We start from the raw sequence: 20,483 nt of genomic DNA on the forward strand, positions 1-20,483 counted from the left end.
GGCTGAGATATCAAGACTACTGTCAGCAACAAGGATACTTTAGACAGCAAGATGGCTGAGGGAAGTTGGAGAAAAGGCTGCTCTCAACTTAGACAACAAGACAACTGTGCTGGTACAATGGAAATCTTCAAATAATGTAAGTATATAGACTATATTTGGTTTGTGTGTTTATTTACTATTGTTTACAGAAGAGAAGACTAAGATGTCAAGACTACCGTGGACAACACCAGTAGTTTATATGACGAGACACTTCTTCAATAACGTAAGTAGACTCTATTTGTTTGCGTGTTTATTTACTATTGTTTACAGGAGAGAAGACTAAGACGTCAAGACTACCGTGGACAACACTAGTAGTTTATATGACGAGACATTTCTTCATAATGTTAGTAGACTGTATTGTTTGTGTGCTTATTTACTGTTCGTTATAGAATAGAAGACTCGAGACAGAACTACTGTAAACGACAAGGGTAGTTTAGGCAACAAGGCAACTGAGAAAAGTCTTAAGACTGTGTGGATTGAGAGTGTAGAGGTGACGTGGCTGTGCCAGGACTTGTGTCAACCCTAGGCCTACAAACACTTGCTGCAGAATTTTGTTGGATACTGCTGTTAAAATGGATTGGACGTGTGGCTTGATGGAGAAACGGATTTGAACTTGTGTGTGTGTGCTTTTTTTAATGGTTGAAGAAAAAATTACAGGAGAGAAGACGTGCGTTTATTGCTCAGAATAATTAATTACGCCGTGCGGAAATAATTACAAAAGCGGATATCAAGCTACGTATGGGCATCACTATTGGATATTATGGTGGGACGACCGAGAATACTCGTTATACATCAATGATACGAGGAATTGTACGAGGATGAACGAGTAAGCGCGTATAATATTTGTCTCACAACGAGCGAAAGACGAAGTTGCTCTATTAAGCGAACGAAACCTGTAAGAATGAGTGTAAGAGCGCGTTTGCTTAAACAACACGAGCGTTCACGATCGATTGAACGCAACGTATTCTTGTTTGCGATTTCCTGTGTACATTTCAAGTGTTTGTGTGTTGTGGCACTGTCAGGAAACACTATGCATCTCTTCGTCTCAATAACTGCATCATCATCATATTTAGATCAACTGTTGTAACTGGATTGACAAGGTGTACAAATTTTCTAGTCATATAGAATCAATAAAGAGGGATCAGCAAAGAGGATGGAGGGAAACCAACAAGACATCCGATAACTGAACAATAATTATAGGAGGAACAGTCAAAATTCACTTAAATAAAACATCTCAATTAATATTTAAAACTCTTTGCTGATACTATAACCATGAACTCTGCTCTGGCAATTACCTTATCATTGTGTAGAACATTATATAATTTGATTCTTAGTGTGTAGCTATAGAGCCTTAGGCCTCATAGTGCATGGAATAGCAATTTATACTGGCAGATGAAAGAATACCTTATATACACAACCTGAAAGCTAAACACATCAGTATAGCCATTATTATCAAGAGTCCATGCAAGCATATAACAAGAGTTCATTTTAATATGAGACTCTAACCATCTTTTGGACAATGTAAATATAGGGCATCAGAGCCAGTACAGTAGATACAACCAGTGCATTGAGATCCTAGCCTTTTTGACTGGAATTAAACTTTCAAACTTGATGAAGCGAATTTGGTCACTGAAGGACTAAAAGTTGCAGTATACTTGATTAAAATTTTCTGAGGTAGTATGCCCCAGAGGCCCAGACTATATAGACCAGTTGACTTAGCCTTAGCTACCACTTTCACCTTACTCTGGTGCCCCTGATGTATCAGTAACATATAATAAAGTAGCTATAAAAAAAAGCTACTTAATGCCATAGGCATAGCTAGGGGTGGGCATTTGCCCTACCATCACGCATTCTATGCGACCATATGCATCATCACAAAATTAGCAGCACACAAACAATCATATATATAGCTAGGATATAGTACACACGTACTGCATTGCTGTGCTATGACTAAGGACAAGTACCACACAAGACTGACAATTATCACGTGATCTATTTAGGTGAAGTCCCTTGGAATGTCCCAAGCGGACACACGTGATATGAGGTTCTAATTAAAATTCTTGTTAAAATGTTTAAAATGGCAGTCCAAGAAGGAGAGTGAGAGAGAAGTAACGAGACTACATTAAGTCTTATTGTAACTGGATTTCATTTCATGGTGAGGTGTACTTTAATGCAGAGGCCGTACACCGTTGCTGAAGTATGAAAGAATAAGAGTCTAGGGAGTGGAGGTTACCGAAACTGATTAGATCGAGGATTAGATCATCGACACACACTGATTAACCGAATTTATGGTATTTTAGAGACCTGCCAGGCGAAAACTCCTGGTAGTTCCACTAGCTCGTATTATCTCATGGCGAGATTGTTGACAAGGTGTACGGACCAATTACCAAAAAACCCGTGGCTATCTTGTCATTTTCCACTTACATCATCATTAGAAGTCTTGGAACTTTGGCTGCAGGTGAAAGTCAGTAAGCGAATCTGTGTCAGATATCAATGTTTATATGAAAAAGTATGCCCATCATGAGTCACATGTTCTGGTCTAAATTACTGAATTTATGTACAGTGAAACATATGAAGAAGTTTGCTGCATGGCACAGACATTATTTTGCTTAATCATGGAACACTGTAATTTTCACAAACTAACCTGCAGTTCACAGTGCTTTTGTTTCATTGTAACACTAATGTAGTGAAGGTTAACAATGGCTGTCAAGACATCGAAATAGATCAGAGTGTTCCTTTCCAAATATCCGGCATTCAATTTGCCATAGAAAAAGTAAGTGATTTTCAACCTTAAAATGACAAGATTAAATTTCCTCTGATTTCCTTCTGCTATAGCTCATCTTAATCGCTATTCACTGCTATTTCCAAATCTGGTTCGAATCTGAGGTATCTATCACGTGTCATGGGTTATTATTAGTGCTGAAACGATTACTCGGCTATTTGACTATTCGGTTGGTATGACACTATTCGATTCGTTACCACACTATTCGATAATCGTTAGCACTTTGTACACTGTATTCAGATGGAAAACCCAGCACTGAAACTTAAGATTGTGTATGAAGTGATGTATCTATGCCGTAAAAATTCTATTTTAGAAAAGATAGAAATAGCTCTTAGGCTTTACCTTGCTCCCTAACAAAAGGTTTCAGTACTTATTCAATAGAAGTATAAGCTTAAAAAATAATCGAATATTCAGTCATTTTGTTCACAACTATTCGAATAGTAAAAATTGCTACTCGTTTCAGCACTAGTTATTATGCCTTTTATTGCATGACTCCAAAACACTCAATACAAAATGTATGGGGAAATCTGGTCAGTTTAGGCCATTTTGACGAGCCAAAATTTCTGTGAATTGGACTTCGTTTGGCATCATTGTACTTGCAGAGAGTTGCTATACATGTATCAAATTCAGAAAGTTACTAAACAGACTCGAGATAGGCGGTACACGATAATTAATAAAATTTTTAATAATTTTTCAATTGAAATGTATTGGACATGCCTGTTCCAGATGGAATTTTTGCCATGAACAAAAGTACAGCAAATGTCCGCAAACTTCTTGATATGCCTGTCTATTCAGGTCTCTGTGTAACAATGTCAACTGCTTAAATGAATAAAATCCCAAAATGTTTATTTTGTGTAAAAAGTGACAAATTTAAGTGTATTGCATTTAATGCTCACCTATCTGTTTTTACAGGCAATCTAGTCATAGTGATTTACCCACCAACAGTGGATGTGGTTGTGATACTTAACTCTGGACCAGGTAGGACCCTTATTAGTATTGTGAATTTTGGATCAGTTTACATACAGAACTCGAGGAATTATATGGTGTTTTCTTTTTGTAGTGCTCAATATTGTGACGTCAAAGGTGTCTTGAATTTCTACATGATTAGTTGATATTGTACTCTCATATGATGGTAACAACAGTTTACGTGTTGTGCGTATAGTATTAATGTTTTCCTAGTACCCAGATTTTTTGGTGTATTGTACATATTAATGACACCGTCGGTTTTGCAGGCGCCATCTGGTCATAGCAGTTCACGCACTAGCAGTCGGATGTAGTCATGGTAAGTCACGTTTGACTAGGCAAAAATGCTTGCTTGTTTTACAGGACTGGTCTCTTGTGTTGTCAGAATATCAAGCAAGATGTGTTTTGTGGTGACCACAAGCCCAGCCCTAGTGATAATTGGCCAGTTGTCTGATTAGCAGCTTTAACTTAAGGTATGTGCACAAGCTCACAGCAATTGCTTTGTAAGTTGTGCTTTTATGCACAAGTGTAACTTAATGTTACTTAAGATCAGGTATTGGTTGTAAAATGGGTTAAACAATATATCAGGTATTTGCTTAGCTTAAAAGTGGGAATTGCAACAATTGGAATCCTGAATTTCCTGTTGTATAGCTACAAAATATATTTAACATGTTGTACATTCTGTTTGGTGGCCTCTTGTTGTTTGACAGGTTTCCTCATGTTCATGTTTACATACTTAGGCACCAAAACACATTTACGTTACCTCTGGTACACCAGATTCAATTATAGCCTTGAATATAATTTTTAATGTTTAATTCAGTGCCTGCATGCTTGTTCTTTTACAGGGCTCACTTAATCTTGTGTCATCATGAAGACGTCTAAGAAATAATCACTTGGTGTTAAACTGATTTATTTTTTATTTTTGTTATGTGTTATAATAGCACTGTTACATGTTTGCTCTACTGCAAGAAATTTTCATGAATTCTGCAGCCACAATTAGAAGTTCCTTATTAGTAGCTATCACGGCAGTTTCACACTTCCACAAAGCACCATCAGTGTAAGGCGGAGCTTGTGTTGTGGCTTTCATTATGTATGTAATGTAGGGCAACAAATTTTTGTCTGGAATGTGGTTTGTGACTGTGTACATGAGTTTTGGTCATTCCACACAACTTGCAAAATATTTCTTGTATCATAATGCACCTATCAATGTATTGCCCCACCACCCCCCCTCCCCCCGGGAGTAAGTGGGGATTTACAGGGGGAATTGACACAGAACTGCTGCCCCATTATGGGGCATTTGACGATCGTTCAGTATGCACCCAATATTTTTTGTTATATTGAACTTCCTTCGCTATGTCGAATCTCGCGTTGCAACTGTGGCCAACAGTGGAGATTTGACACGATAGGTTTGCCCTACTATGGGGCATTTGACATTTGGCTGTGTCAGATCCCCACATATGCCCGAGCGGGGTATTGGGGCAATACATTGATACGACGGGTCCGTCACTAGCGAAATCATCGACGATATTCCGAATATGGGCATTGTATTCCATGATATTCCATATTCCTGCATATTTCAGATTATATTTCAAATATTCGCGATATTCTTGCATATTCCATAATTCAATTGGATTCCTCAATATTCCTGAATATTCCTCTACATTCCATCCATGTATTATTTATTTAGGCTACTGGTTCATATCAAATGAAGTGCTTTTCACACAGTTGGGACGATTACGCCGAGGATTACGCAGTACGAACAATGATGGTTAGCCGGCATGTTGCAATGGAGCCAGCGAGGAGCGGGCCATTTTATATAGACTCAATCAGTAACTGAGCTGGCCAAGACGAATGTAAGTATAACCCCTCCAGCCAAAACAACTGCTTACCAACAGAGCTACAGCTACTTTCCGCGAACCATCAAGCAGTGGAATAACCTTGAGAATAAGTGAGGAGACCAAGAAGTTTGATATAATTGACGCCCGCCGCAGATAATTAAATGATGTAATTTTATATCACGTGATATGAACAATATACGAAAATACACGTACATATACGGAAATATGATTTGAATATATTCCATATTCCATATTTCAGTTCTGATGTTCGACAATATTCCTGCCAGTGACGGACCCCTCGCATTGATAAGTGGTGCATGGCACTAAATGGAGTATTGACTAACCTTCCCTGGTGTCTGTACGTCATAGGCGGCGGAAAGGGGGGGCTAGGGGGCTAAAGCCCCCCTCGATCTGCTGAGGGGGGCTTAGCCCCCCTCAGAATGATATCACACCGATATTATCTTTGTTGGAGTGGGGCTGAAAACCGTGATAAAGATCGAGATACTCTAATAGAGCAGTCACTCTAATAAAGTAGTCAGTGTGTAGCGAGCTATGTAAGGATTTTTATGTAGTTTATCAGCCAGAAATGGTAGCTGGTGAGGTGGAAAGCTCTTGTCAGTTGGTTGTGACCTTTTTTTTTTTTTTGGTCTCACCTTACCAAACTATAGAAATAAGTCTGGGTCAGCTCAGCGGAGCCCCCCCTCATATCAACTACTTCCTCCGCCGCTGCTGTACGTTCTTTTATCACGCTTTCACACCTTATTTATGAGACATCTGCCGATTATAAACGCTCGCATGGGGCGTGGCACTAAATGGACTCTAAAAGATTTCTGCTTAAAATGCCTTCCCTAGGGAACTTACGGGTCTGCACGCCTTCACAACTTGTTTGTCAGACATTAGGGCTTGTGTCCACATCGTGTCTTCAAAAGTTATTGTAGGGATTAGAGGTTTGAATGGAGAAAATATGCGTAGGGCCAACCAGAATTAGATAATGTCAGGCCTAGATGGCTGGTACAAACACAGGTAAGATAACTGGTATAATGTGACGATACGTGTAATACAAGGTAGAGAAATAAAGTGAAATATGTCTAAATACGGCTATATTTAGCTTAGTAGAGTAGGGAACAGTCAGTAAGAGGAACCAGTTTCCTCCCAGGACTTAAAACAGCACACAACAACAATATTTTTTATTTTAGCAAGAAAACGACGACGGCTAAAGATTTTTTTATTACGTAATCCAATACAAATCCATTACTTAAAAAAAGCAAATCCATTACTAAAATGTACTAAAAGAATCACGTGATCGCAGCTCGAGAGGAACCCTCTGTTGGCTTAAACGCTGCTGGCAGCATTTTTCGGGGAAATACTTGCCGGAACTGTGAACGGTTTATCAGAGGTACGTATCTCCGTTGCCTACATGGTGGGCTTCTCTCTTTGCGTTGTTCTAGGTCACGGTGGGCTTTAAATCGACTCTACCTTGACCAGCTCTTCTGGTTTATGTCCCTTCGCAGGAGTGCGCGCATTCGTGCGCAGGAGGCTGCTGCGATAGCGGGTGACTGTCATTCTCGTTCAGCTGTGGACGATCCAGACGGATTATGGTGCTGTTGTGGGGGAGTTGATGATGGACGCCTGATGCTGTGTTGTGATAAACAGTGTGAGGGTTGTTGTGTGTGGTACCATTTTGACTGCTTAGGGTTGTCATATCCGGATGCTGTCCGGATAGGAGCATCTCAGGATGATTTTGTCTGTCCACATTGTTCTGGATACAACATGACTAATGGTGAGCAATGTGCTTCAGAGACTACATCAGGCCCAGCACCTGTGTATGCACCCTACACTGATTTCCAGTGGGGCGATGTTCATGGTGAATTTGTCTGCAACTTCATGTTGTCGGCGTATGAAAAAGTTGTCCACTGGAAGCCAAATGTGTTTCTGATACCCTTTGGCAAGGCTGGAAAGTGATTTGTGAAAGAACTTGCAAGATTGTATCAGTGTTTTGCAGAGAATTCTGCCCTTCACTCCATTGCCCTGTTAGCAGTGTCTGTGATGCAACCTTTACTTCTACAAAAACCTTACAAGAACAGCAAGGCTAAGGATCATTCATCTCATTTGATACGAAGACTGGATTTATGGTGCAAGGGGTCTTTTGATGATCTGTTGCGTGAGGGTCAGTGTATACAGGACCGCCTTAGGCAGAATAATTCACTAGGGGGAAGCTCTGTGATCGCTCTCGTCTGTTTGATCATTTAATGTCTGAGGGCAAGGTTAGTATGGCTCTTCGTTTACTGTCGAAGGATTCAAAAGGTGGAGTGTTGTCACTAGACTCAATGATTCCTTGTGGTGTGATCCATCGAGAAATCCTGTATATCGAACTGCTAGAGACATTCTATTAGAGAAACATCCATCAGCAAAGTTTGCTACCCCTGACGTTCTAGATCCTACTGGTGATCCAATCACTCCCAGGTTTGATCCGATAATCTTTGACTCTCTTTCAGGCGATCTTATCAAGCGTGCAGCACTTAATACTCATGGTGCTGCCGGTTTGTCTGGTATGGATGCTTATGGGTGGAAGCGTCTGTGCACCTCTTTTAATGAGGCTTCTGTTGAACTGTGCCAAGCCTTGGCCTCTGTTGCCCGCAGCTTATCCATAACTACAGTTGAACCTGCAATTTTGATGCCTTTTGTTGCTTGCAGGCTGATACCTCTCGACAAACGCCCAGGTGTGAGACCAATAGGTATTGGTGACGTGCCCCGTAGAATTGTTGCTAAGGCGATCCTTTATGTTATAGGTGATGATATTGCACTGGCTGCTGGCCCATTACAGACCTGTGCGGGACAATCAGCTGGCTCTGAGGCTGCTGTACATGCTATGAAGAATATGTTTGATGACAGTGATTGTGAAGCTTCATTCTTAGTGGATGCTACTAATGCATTCAATTGTGTGAATCGCCAAACTGCCCTACATAATATATCCATCCTTTGTCCTGCATTTTCTACTATCCTGAACAACACTTATGCTTAGCCAGTCCGATTGTTTGTAGTTGGAGAGGGTGAAATCCCATCTTGTGAAGGAACGACTCAAGGAGATCCTCTCGCAATGGCAATGTATGCCCTGTCTGTGGTTCCCTTAATTAAAAGACTCCGTGTGGCAGTCCCCAGTGTTGGGCAGGTATGGTTTACAGATGATGCCACTGCGGTGGGGAAACTGAAACTTTTGCATAAATGGTGGTAGATACTATCCTCTTTGGGACCTAATTTCGGGTATTTTTCTAATGCATCTAAGACAGTGTTGATTGTAAAGCCTCATTTGTTAACTATTGCAAAATCTATCTTTGCTGACACTGGTATGCAGATTACTGATCAGGGCCAGCGCCATCTTGGGGCTGCATTGGGCTCTCGAGAATTTGCAGAGGGGTTTGTGGCCAAGAAGGTTTGTTCTTGGTCTAGTGAAGTGCTTGCTTTGGCTGAGATTGCTACAAATCGTCCTCATGCTACAAATCGTCCTCATGCGGCTTTTTGTGCTTTCACTCATGGGATGATAGGCCGGTGGGTATACATCATGAGGACCATCCCCAATGTCGGGCCCCTGTTTCAGCCTCTAGAGGATGCCATCCGTTTGAAGCTGATCCCTGCCCTCACTGGCCATGGTGCTTGTTCTGCCTTAGAGCGTGATGTGCTCTCTCTACCCTGCCGCCTAGGTGGCTTGGGTATTGTCAATCCTGTAGACATTGCTGATTCTCAGTTTACTGCATCTATCAAAATCACACACTCTCTGAGATCTTTGATTGTTGCTCAGAATCTACTAGCCCCTCTACCCGACGTTAGTTCTATCAAGGCTAAGATTCATCAGGATCGTCGCTCTACTTTGAGGGGGGGGGGCTTCTACGATCAAATCTAATCTTTCGTCACAATCCCAAAGCGTTTTAGACCTGAATAGTGAACCAGGTGCTTCTGCCTGGCTGACAGCATTGCCTTTAGCAGAGCAGGGATTCCATCTGATGAAGCAAGAATTTTGGGATGCCTTGCATCTTAGATACGGCTGGAAGCTCCTGAACATACCCAGTCACTGTGTTTGTGGGGTCTCATTTTCTGCGGATCATGCTATGATTTGCAGACATGGAGGCCTCACATTTGTTCGCCACAATGCTTTGCGAAACATCACTACAGAGTGGCTTTCCAAGACATGTCATGATGTGGCCCTTGAGCCACCTTTACAGCCACTTACTGGGGAGATCATTGCACCTAAGACTGCCAACCGTCAGGATGAGGCTAGGGCAGACATACATGCTAGGGGATTCTGGGGGCAGTGGCAAAGTGCCTTTTTTGACGTAAGGGTGTTTCATCCTAATGCACCGAGCTACTGCAACACCAGTTTCCCCTATTTGTATCGACGTCACGAGGCACAGAAGAAACGTGAGTATGGTGACCGTGTCAGAGAGGTTGAGCAGGCCTCCTTCACTCCCCTTGTGTTTGCAACCACTGGAGGTATGGGAAGGGAAGCAATAGTTTTCTACCGTCGTTTGGCTGACCATCTATCTCGCCGCGGCTCTACTAGTTACAGTCAGACTCTGGCTTTTATCCGATGCACGTTGTCTTTTTCTCTACTTCGGTCAGCTACAATGCAGGGGCGGATCCAGGAGCTGGCAAGGGGAGGGGCACAAACAGGCTAAGTTGTAGGTGGTCGGGGAGAGCCAGATTCTCTTGTTAGTAGTTGCTGAAATTTTAAAGCAGCAAATAAGCACCTCTTAGTAGTGTCTCACTGTTGATTTTTGCCATTTGGCGTTTGCAGATGGTTGTGAAGTCTTAAAAGTTGATTTAAAGACCCTGAATGTCTTATACAGCAGCAACACGATAATTGTTTTTAGAGGCGCTTAGTACGCACGAAGGTGCTGGGTGACTGTTTCACAGTTAGTTTGACTTCGGTTTGCTTTGTTTTCAATCGAATTTGTAATAAATGTTAGTAAAATGTGCATATTTTCATGAGTTGTATAAAATGATCTTGTCCTGACATAAAGTTTAGTATTTTAATTAGAACTAGCTAGCTAGCTATAGTTGGCTCCTCCATAAGTTGGGGGGGGGGCATTTGCCCTAAATGCCCCATCCTGGATCCGCCATTGCAATGTGCATACGTGGAAGTAGGTCCATCTCGCATCGCTCCTCTGATGCCTCTCCTGAGATGGGCCGCATTGATGAGCATAGGGACTTTTAAACTTTTAGCAATCTGGTCCTTTTTATTCAGTTGTCCAGCACGTGCTTTCTTTGTGCTGGGGGTGGTAGGCAAGGGCAGTCCATCCAGCCAGGGGGAAAAAAAAAGAAAAAAATACAAATCCATTGAGAGATGTTGCGTAATCCAGGGCTAATATTGCAAAACCAACCCTACACTTAAATAACTCACAATAGTGGCCGCGTCTTTTAATTGGGCGTGCGCTTCGTAGTTTCTTGGCCGCGCGCCTTGATAATGAGAACTAAAGAAATTCAATTGATTACAATAGCATACAAATCAATGTGTATGCATATAAAGAGTTCAGTTCATCACAAGTGCAGCGCTACAACAGTGAAACAGCTATAGCCATTATAAATATATAATCATTGTCATTAATTAAGGGTGCTCTGTACAATTACCATATGGCTTCTGTTATCCACACAGCTACCCAGTGCTATGCTTGCGCTAATGCAGTCTTATGGACACCAGTAATAATCTAATTAGTCTCTATGGCTTGTTAACAGCTGTTAGTTAGTTTTAGCACATACTTTGAGGAAAAAGATGAAGATGACAATCAAGATGACACAGGGGATCTATATGACTTAGAATTATGTTATAGCAAGAATAATGGTGATGCTGATGATCACCTTACAGGTAATCCATTACCTGATGCTGCCAACTTAGAAACATTGCCTTAGGTTGCTGCCATAGATCCATCCTCTGCTGATGTTGCCACGGATTCATCACCTGATGTTTCTAGCATAGATCATGGTGGTAAAAGCAAGTCATTATTGTTCTTCTTTGACTGTGAAACATCTGGTTTGAATATGTACACGCATCATATAACTGAGTTGGTAGCAAAGGTAGTGGCACCAAGTGATGTGTTTATCAGCTCCACTGAATACCCCTCTCTGTGCTATACTACCCTAACATTAGTCCAACAGGTGACCATGTACTGTGAATAATTATTCGTGACATTAGAATGATACTACTGTATGCTATTTCTGTATATGGTCATACAGTTATAGTAACATAGCAACAACAAATTGAATTGAAACACACAGTCAGCAGTTTGTGCAATCACAATAATGGTCTGTACAGTTTTATCACATCTGTAATATGTCAATTGTCAGATTCTATAGATTTGTGAAAAGGGGTCTTCCACAGATATCCAATTTACCAGCTTTGACAAATCATAACTTCAGATTAGAAAACGCCAATGACTTGAAATTTGTTCAGCAGTGAGTAACAACATAGCTGAAAGGAAGTAGAAACTTTAAGGTTTATATGTTGCTTGAACACTAAGTTATGGTCTTCCAAGTTCATAGAATTGGATGTGTGTGGAAGACTCCTTTTTGCAAATCTGGTCACACTCATTTTGATAGCTTCTGAATTAACTGGTATTACCAACAACATGCTTGTAAATGAGAAACCACTATCTGAACTCTTTTGAAGATTTGTAGGTTGGGTACAGGATTGCATACAGGAAGCACAGCAGCAACATGGAGTACCATATCGTCCTGGTGTGTGTCATACTTGTAATAATGTTCCATTACAGATTATTGTATAGTGTTGATAGCTCAGAATGGATTTGCTTTAGATTATCCATTTCAGTTGCTGAGGTAGATCACCGTGAACTAGGAAATATACTCAATTGCATCAATTTCAATATGCAGACATATTCTATGATTGCAAGAGAGTATGTTTTATAATAAGTGCATAGCATGTCATGATAGTTACCATAATCTTACAGGACTAGAGTCATTAGCCTTGGAAAACTTGTACAATAAGATATTCCCTGGAGAAACCTTTGATGGTACTTAGCATACATATGTATTACCACTTACTTTTACCATAGCCTATCAAGCAATGGCTGATGTTGAAGCTTCCATCAGAATACTATCTACTATTACACTCCAGCAAATCTTGATGAAACTTACAGTCAGAAGCAAGGCATGGGTGGTTGCTGATTGGACACAACAGCACAATAATTGGATATCTAAACAAGACTTCAAGTCGAAGATCAGAAAATGCACGGATACAATCACTTGAAGGAGAAGGGGTTCAGTTACAAAAGAATGAAATCAATCTTCAGCAGCTGTACCAATCAGAAACAATTCGTCCACCATTTTCAACATGCTAAAATAAGAAAACTATGGTGTCAAATACTGTGGCACCATTTGTTGATTTAAATAGCGAACCTGGAGCCTCTTCGTGGTTGTTAGCCCTGCAACTACAAGATCAAGGTTTCCATCTAACTAAACAGGAATTCTGGAATGCACTCCACCTGCGTTATGATTGGAATTTACTGAATACTCCTAGTCACTGTGTTTGTGGTGCCAATTTTTCTACTGATCATGCCATATGTCGGCATGGTGGCTTAACATTCGTGCGTCATAATGATTTATTTGACATTACAGCTGAGTTACTGTCTGAAGTATGTAATGACGTTGCCATCGAACCACCTCTTCAATCTCTCAGTGGAGAAGTAATTACTCCTCAGTCTGCCAACCAACAAGATGATGCCAGAACCGATATTCATGCTCGTGGATTTTGGGGGCGGCGGCAATGTGCCTTTTTTGACATAAGGCTAGGGTGTTTCATCCAAATGCACAGAGCTACCGCAATACTTCTATTCCATCTGTGTATAAACGTCATGAGCAACAGAAGAAGAGGGAGTATGGTGATCGTGTCCGTGAGGTGGAGTTGGCATCTTTCACTCCTTCAGTTTTTTCAACAACCGGAGGTATGGGCAAGGAAGCAGTCACTTTTTATCGCCGTTTAGCCGAATTACTTTCCAGACGTAACACCATGACCTACAGCAGCACTCTTGCGTGGCTTCGTTGTTTGTTGTCCTTTTCTCTTTTAAGATCTGCAACTATGTGCATCCGGGGAAGCCGTTCCATTTCTTACAGATCATCTGATGCTTCCCCGGAACTGGGCCTTGTAAGTGGCCCTAGGGACTTTTAATTGTCCCCATTATTGTTGTTTCAGTTGTGTCCAGCACACATGCCTTTTTTGCTGGGGGTGGTATGCGGGAATAAAAATAAGAAAAAAAATTTTTTTTTCGAGGAAAATTACATCATGAAGTCTTGCTCCCTGCCTGCCCTGTCCTGCCCTGCCCTGCCTGCCTGCCTGCCATGGGCTTGATTTTTTACTGTTCGACGTTACTTTGTCCCGAGACTTGCCTTTTGGCATACTGCGGTATGTACAATGCACGCATCATGGACTTACCTTTACCTTCCTACATGTCCCATTTCTTTTTGCTGACAGCTCAAGGTGTTGATTCGCGGTAATGCGATGCATGGCTTCCCTACAGTACGAATCGTCGGTTTTTTTCCGTGGTGACGAGATTGATTGCAGAGACGATTCTATCACTGTTCTTTTGTAACACTGTGTAACGGCTGAAAATAGCTGAAAGCGAAGCGTAATGGTGGCTGCATTTTCGAGGAAGTAATTGAAAGTTGGGGTGGGCGATTCGTATTTTCGCAGTGTCTGGATTGTTGCAGAGGCACTTCTACAGTTCGTCTGTAGCACTTCGTAACGAGCTGAGCATAGCTGAAAACGAAGTGTAATGGCCACTGCAATTTCGAAGCAAGTATTTGATATCTTGGGGCGCGTCGTTCAGACGAAAACATTTATTCTGACGCCATCCTATCTTTTGGTGCGGTATGCGTGGGTTCACCAGTCATAATAATTTTACAAAAAAGTAAACAAACAAGTTAAAGGAAAACTTAGGAATTTGAAGTTCTATTAGGGATCAAAGAAAAAAGTAGGGAAACAAAGGAGGTCGCCTACACCTACATATTATACATATATATATATATATATATACTAGTGAACATTTAATCCCTATTCAGTCTTGGTCTTGGGATATGGAGTCCTCCCTTGCTTCCCAATTTTTTCCATGATCCCTAATCGAACTTAAAATTCCTAATTTTTCCTTTAAATTGTTTATATATTTTATCTATGATTGATTTTAGGTTGTGTATTGAGTTCTTGTGGGATTCATAAACTTTCAATTCCCATAAATGATGAAACCACAGTGTGTTTATTCTTGTGGGCTTTCATGTTGGGTAACCTACCAATCCTACGTATGCATACAGGGCACCCTTAAATGGTGCTTGTACATGTGAGTTTCACATGAACTTATTACACCACTTCATACCCTTAACTGTCACATGACTGTTGTACTAATTGACACATGACTGTTTGCAATCACTAGTTTGGTTACACCTCTTGTTTACCAAAGTATCATTTGACTGAAACTCCTCTTGTTTACACCTACATTATCACTCCTCTTGTTTACACAGATTCCCTTTCTGAATCATTATTTTGTTGAGTAAAGTTGTGAAGTTCCTTATATGCGGTTCATATATCAGATGTTGTTGAATCACTGCACTAATAAACATTGTTCTGATTTGTAATAAGTCAACAGTGAGCAGATATCCAGGAAAGCTATCTGCAGTGGTGTTAAGTATCTCATAGAAATGTGTATCTCAGTGTATCAAGCTCATTTTATATACTGTACTTTATATCTTATGTCAGTCAATAGCATTCATTATGATTAGATGGAAACAGTAATCAAACTCATTCTAAAGATGTGCATCACCTATATACCTAGTAACAGAACAGGCAACATTATTGCAGTACACAGATAACCCAAGTAAACTAGCCACTTACCATGTTGTCCCGTTGCTGTATGCACAGTTGAATATGAAAACTTATTGTACATTTATCATACACTCTTTCTGTAGAACTATTAACAACTGTAACAGCTTATTACCTGAAGTCATATCTAATGCAGAGGTTTTTAATAAAAATATTAACAGAAGTGTAGAAAATATAGCGTATTCATAATTATAGTAACCATGCAAGTCTGAATTGGCATTTGCTATGCATTTTCACTTTTTAAATAACATCAAATCCTTGTTAAAATATTAATGATGATTTATACAGTAGTGTAAAAAACTAATGTTGCTTTGCAAGCCTATGTGCCACAACTGCAAGTCACGCATGTTTGCACATTCTCACAGCATTTATAGCAAATTATATACATGACCATATAGCTAGGTTCATGTCATACAGTGCCAGTAGGTATATCATACTGTATCTCACCTTATGTACACTGTAAAAACACCTGTTTCAAAACACTATTTTAGGTGTCCTAACTACTATGTCTGTGGGGCTCCCTTGTGAGTGTTTTATTACACTTCATCAGGGTGTTACAAAACTCCCACTAGGGTGTTAAATAACACTGAATAATAATAAAGTCCTGACCCTTTGAAGGGAGGGTATTGGATTAGGTGTCACAGGTTGAAACAGGATTACCATCTCTAATGTCAAAAGAAGTCTACCTATTGAAATAGAATCATAACACATGTACAATACATAACACAGCTACATGACTTTATTTATACCTTCCTTATAATGGTTAGCATTTTGTATTAATAATCTAACAACAAAGCATCACTTTTGATTGTGGGTTTCCACCAATTTTGACGAAAACACCCTAATGGTGTAGAGAAATACCCCTAAAGGTGTGGGTGTAATAGAACACCCTATGCAGTGTGTAATTAAACACTTCCATTTTTACACTGTACAAGAACTGTTTATACAGTGGAGAATTTTCCAAGTTTAACAGCGTTTTACACTCGGGGGTATGACACCTCTACAAATCACGTACGCCCTTCAGCTACCAAATCACAAATCTCGAGTAATTCGCCCACGGAGATAATTAATGCTGCTTGCAAACTAGTCTCGAAAACAGATTTATGAACAATAAATTGTCAAGCTCACAGTGATACAATACTAGTTCTTAATCATAAACTAATGTTCTTCAGAACCCAGTAATAACCTTAGAAATCACACTACAGTTATCATGCGTGACGTTTCAAATCAAAAATCAAGTTTCAAATCACGTACAGTTTTGCGAAGTAATCTAACCCCTCGCTTACACTAGACGCAGGGTTCGATCTATTGCGGCGTAATTCGATCGGGGCGATTAATTTCAGTGTAAACACATGCCGAATTGAGCCATGCAAATTCGAATGGAGCGATCTACCTGCGTCGATCCAGTTCAATTCAATGCGACTCACACCTGCGTGTAAACAGTTGTGACCTTGCAGTTCGATTAAACTCTAATAGCTAAACGAAATAAAAATATGGACAGTACGTACAGCTAAAATGGCGACTGTAATGCATTGACTTTGTACAACTTTGTGTAACCACCAAATCTTCCATCCGAAAGATCCTCGACAATGCTGCTCATCAATGTATCTATGACATGTTTGCAAAACATTTTCTTGGCCAGGAATTGTAGTGATTGGTCAACCAAGCACTTAACTTAATTTTTGTCTAATAATTATTGTTGTTGCTGTTGTTGTTAGTCTTTTTTATTTTATTATTTTTACATGTACACACTTTTTCTTTAATCCCGGGATATCCAGCACCCCTTGCCACCACCCCTAGCACTAGATGTTGAAGTGCTAACCAAAAGAAAGACTAAAAAATTTATTGGATTAAGGGAAAGGCACCTGACCTTCTATCAGAGCAAGGTCAAGAGCCCTATGGCTGGCCGGGTAGCCACTGTGAGAGCGTGCTCCCCTGAGACAAGCAATTGCTGAACGCAGCAGCGAAAAACTAAGGCGACAGCGTAGCCAGGCCATAACACTACTGTAAGGAACACCCCTTTTCAAAGACAGTAAATAGGCCAGACGTTTGTAAACAACATTAGTACACCCACTCATTCCACTAAATGTGGAAAACACTAACGGTATAAAAGAGCCCATCTTAACCTCTATGATCCTTTGCTCATATTTTCTGCGTTTCTCCTTCTCAAATCGCCGATACAGTGAAGACACTGGAGTGGTGCGGTACGATGAAGCAGTTGGGTTGAAAACCTTGACATCAAAAAAAGTCCCCTGGTGTTGGCCACCCCAGAACCCATCAGCTGAGACGTCTAAACGAGCCCCATCCTCAGCAATTGCCGTTGAGTATGTGAGTGTTTCACCTGAAAGGGTCTGTAATGAAGGTTCTACACACACACCAGAACACACTTCTGATAGGGCATCAGCAGTAAAGTCCCTTAATTCATTATGCCTAAGGGTGGGATAACCACCAGTGGGACAATTCCCAGGGAAAAAATCACGTGATGCGAGTTGTTAGTGACATTTTTGCTCTCTTGTATTCTTCCTTAAGTCAGTCATTTATTATCAGAACAGTCGCCATTGAACACTCACACTCTGGTTTTAAAGATGTCTCAGACGAGGAATAGATTGCCTAAGCGCGGACGACCTCTTGACTCTTCGCCATTGAACAAAACGGAGAAAAAACACAAAAATACTGAAGCAGAGACTTATTGTACTATTTTTCAAGAAGTTATTTTGGAAGGAGAAGAAGGTCAAGATGCTGTCTTTCGCGAAGGTCAATGTCAATCGTGGATTCATCGAAAATGTTCTGGTCTAACCAGCCAAGCGTTTAAGAAAATCTGTGAGTCCGATGATAAGTACATGTATCCATATTGTCTGTTATCAATACAAAATTGTGAATTAAAAGAGCTCAAAAATATAGTAAAGTCTCTTAGTGAAAAGTTAGACCAACTTACAGGCAGTCCTCCTCCAGCCAATATACTAAGAAAGACACAGTCCAAACTGTTTCAACTCCAGAGCCTAATACTGACATTGTCATGAACGATACCTCGAATGATATTGCTGCCACTGTCACATCATTGATAAATGAAGAAAGACAGAAAGAAAAGCGTAAGCTAAATGTTATAGTCCACAATTTACCTGAGTGTGATGATCCAGACCCTTCCAACAGAAAGTCTCATGGCATTTCAAAAACATCATCCATTGTTGATAAATATCTAAGTGTTCCAACAACAATTACCCAGGCAATAAGAATTAGTAAAAAGGGAGAAAAACCTAGACTGCTCAAAATCACTTTCAATTCCAGTCAAGAAAAAGCTGCTGTCCTGCGCAGCTGCACTAAGCTTAGAAAATCAGATGTCCCTGAGGATGTCAGAAGAATCTATATCACACCAGATCTCACACCTAAGGAACTAGAATTGAATAAAACTTTAAGGTTCCAACTAGCTGAGAAAAACAAAAATGATAACCAGTATCGAATAAAAAACGGGAAGATAGTGTAGAGGTTGGAGACTTGAACATCCACCTCCGCACTGTGGACCCTTTTATCAACCTTACTAATGAAACTCATTCTCTCAAATTATTGAACATTTATATTGTCGTAGCCTACAAAGTTTATGTAAAAGAAATCAACTTGCTAGTATCCTATCACATCACAATATAGACATTGTTCTTGGGTGTGAATCCCACATTGATGAATCCTTTTCATCTGCTGAGATTTTGCCAAATACATACAAAATTATTATATTAGAAAAGATAGATCTCTTGGTAGTGGTGGTGTATTTATCAGGTTCAAAAACTCCTTACAATTGTCTGAAGTAACAACTCTTGCTTCTTGTGAGTCCAATGCCGAAATGATTTGGGGGAAACTCCACATTCATAACCAAAAGCCATTGCATATATGTTCTCTCTACAGGCCCCCTGATACCTCTTGTAGTTCAATTATAAGTTTAAAGAATTGTTTATCACAACTGCACACCGAAGATTCTGAAAACTCTCCATGTTTGCTAGTTGGTGGTGATTTCAATTTCCCAGACATTTCATGGCAGGATGGCTATACCCATATCAACCCCAGCCCAATATATGGCACTGACACTAACAAACTTTTTGTAGATACTATCAATGATCATGGTCTAGAACAACTTATTAGTGCACCTACTCGAGGTAACAATATACTGGACTTGTTATTGTGTTCTCATCCAAGTCTCATATCAAATGTAGAAATAGCTCCAGGAATTTCTGACCATGATGCAATTCTATTGCTTTGAATTACCAAATAAGCCTCTGTCTGATAAATTAGACCATCCCATCTATCTGTACCACAAAGGAAATATGGAGGGTGTTAAATCAGATATATTAGACTTTCAGTTGCAATTTCTTACAAGCAATCCCTACTCCAACGATGTTGAAAGTAATTGGAGCAACTTTAAACAAGCTATAAAGAATGCAATTACTTCACATATCCCTCAAAAACCTTCACAATCTAGAAACAACCTTCCGTGGATTACCCCTTCTATAAAAAGATTAATGAACTGTCGAACTCATTTATATCGCAAATAGTGTTGTTCCAGTACCAGCTTGTTATTTCAGTTCCAGTTCTAGAATCATAATCCTTTGGAATTACAGTTCCAGTCTAGAACTATAACTGTTAGAATTACAGTTCCAGTTCCAGTTCTGGAACCATAACCTTTAGAATTATAGTTCCAGTTCCAGTTCTGGAACCATAGCTTTTAGAATTACAGTTCCAATTCTAGTTCTAGGACTACAACCTTTAAGATTACAGTTGTAGTTTTTAGTTCTAAAACAATGCACAGTGTGCACTAAACTATGGGTTTTGATTTGATTGTGTTATGTATCTAGGCAGAGAAACTACTACAAAACCAACTATACATGCAAGGCATTGATCCAAGGCTTTGATTATGAGGGATGGTTTGAAGTTATTTATCAAACATTAAACTAGATATGAACACATTTTAGAATGACAGAAACACCTAGGTAGTGAGAATTAT

General features: G+C 40.1%; 1 long non-coding RNA gene across 1 annotated transcript; it reads left to right on the forward strand.

Annotated features, from left to right (window-relative positions):
* The first annotated feature begins 2,115 nt into the window (after nucleotides 1-2,115).
* LOC136252279 (uncharacterized) lies at nucleotides 2,116-3,897 on the forward strand. The gene is made up of 3 exons (XR_010699444.1): nucleotides 2,116-2,507; nucleotides 3,734-3,799; nucleotides 3,882-3,897. It is a non-coding gene; the product is annotated as an uncharacterized lncRNA (long non-coding RNA).
* The last annotated feature ends 16,586 nt before the right edge of the window (nucleotides 3,898-20,483 follow it).

This window comes from Dysidea avara, chromosome 4, assembly GCF_963678975.1.
Source record: "Dysidea avara chromosome 4, odDysAvar1.4, whole genome shotgun sequence".
In the NCBI taxonomy this organism is placed as follows: Eukaryota; Metazoa; Porifera; class Demospongiae; order Dictyoceratida; family Dysideidae; genus Dysidea; species Dysidea avara.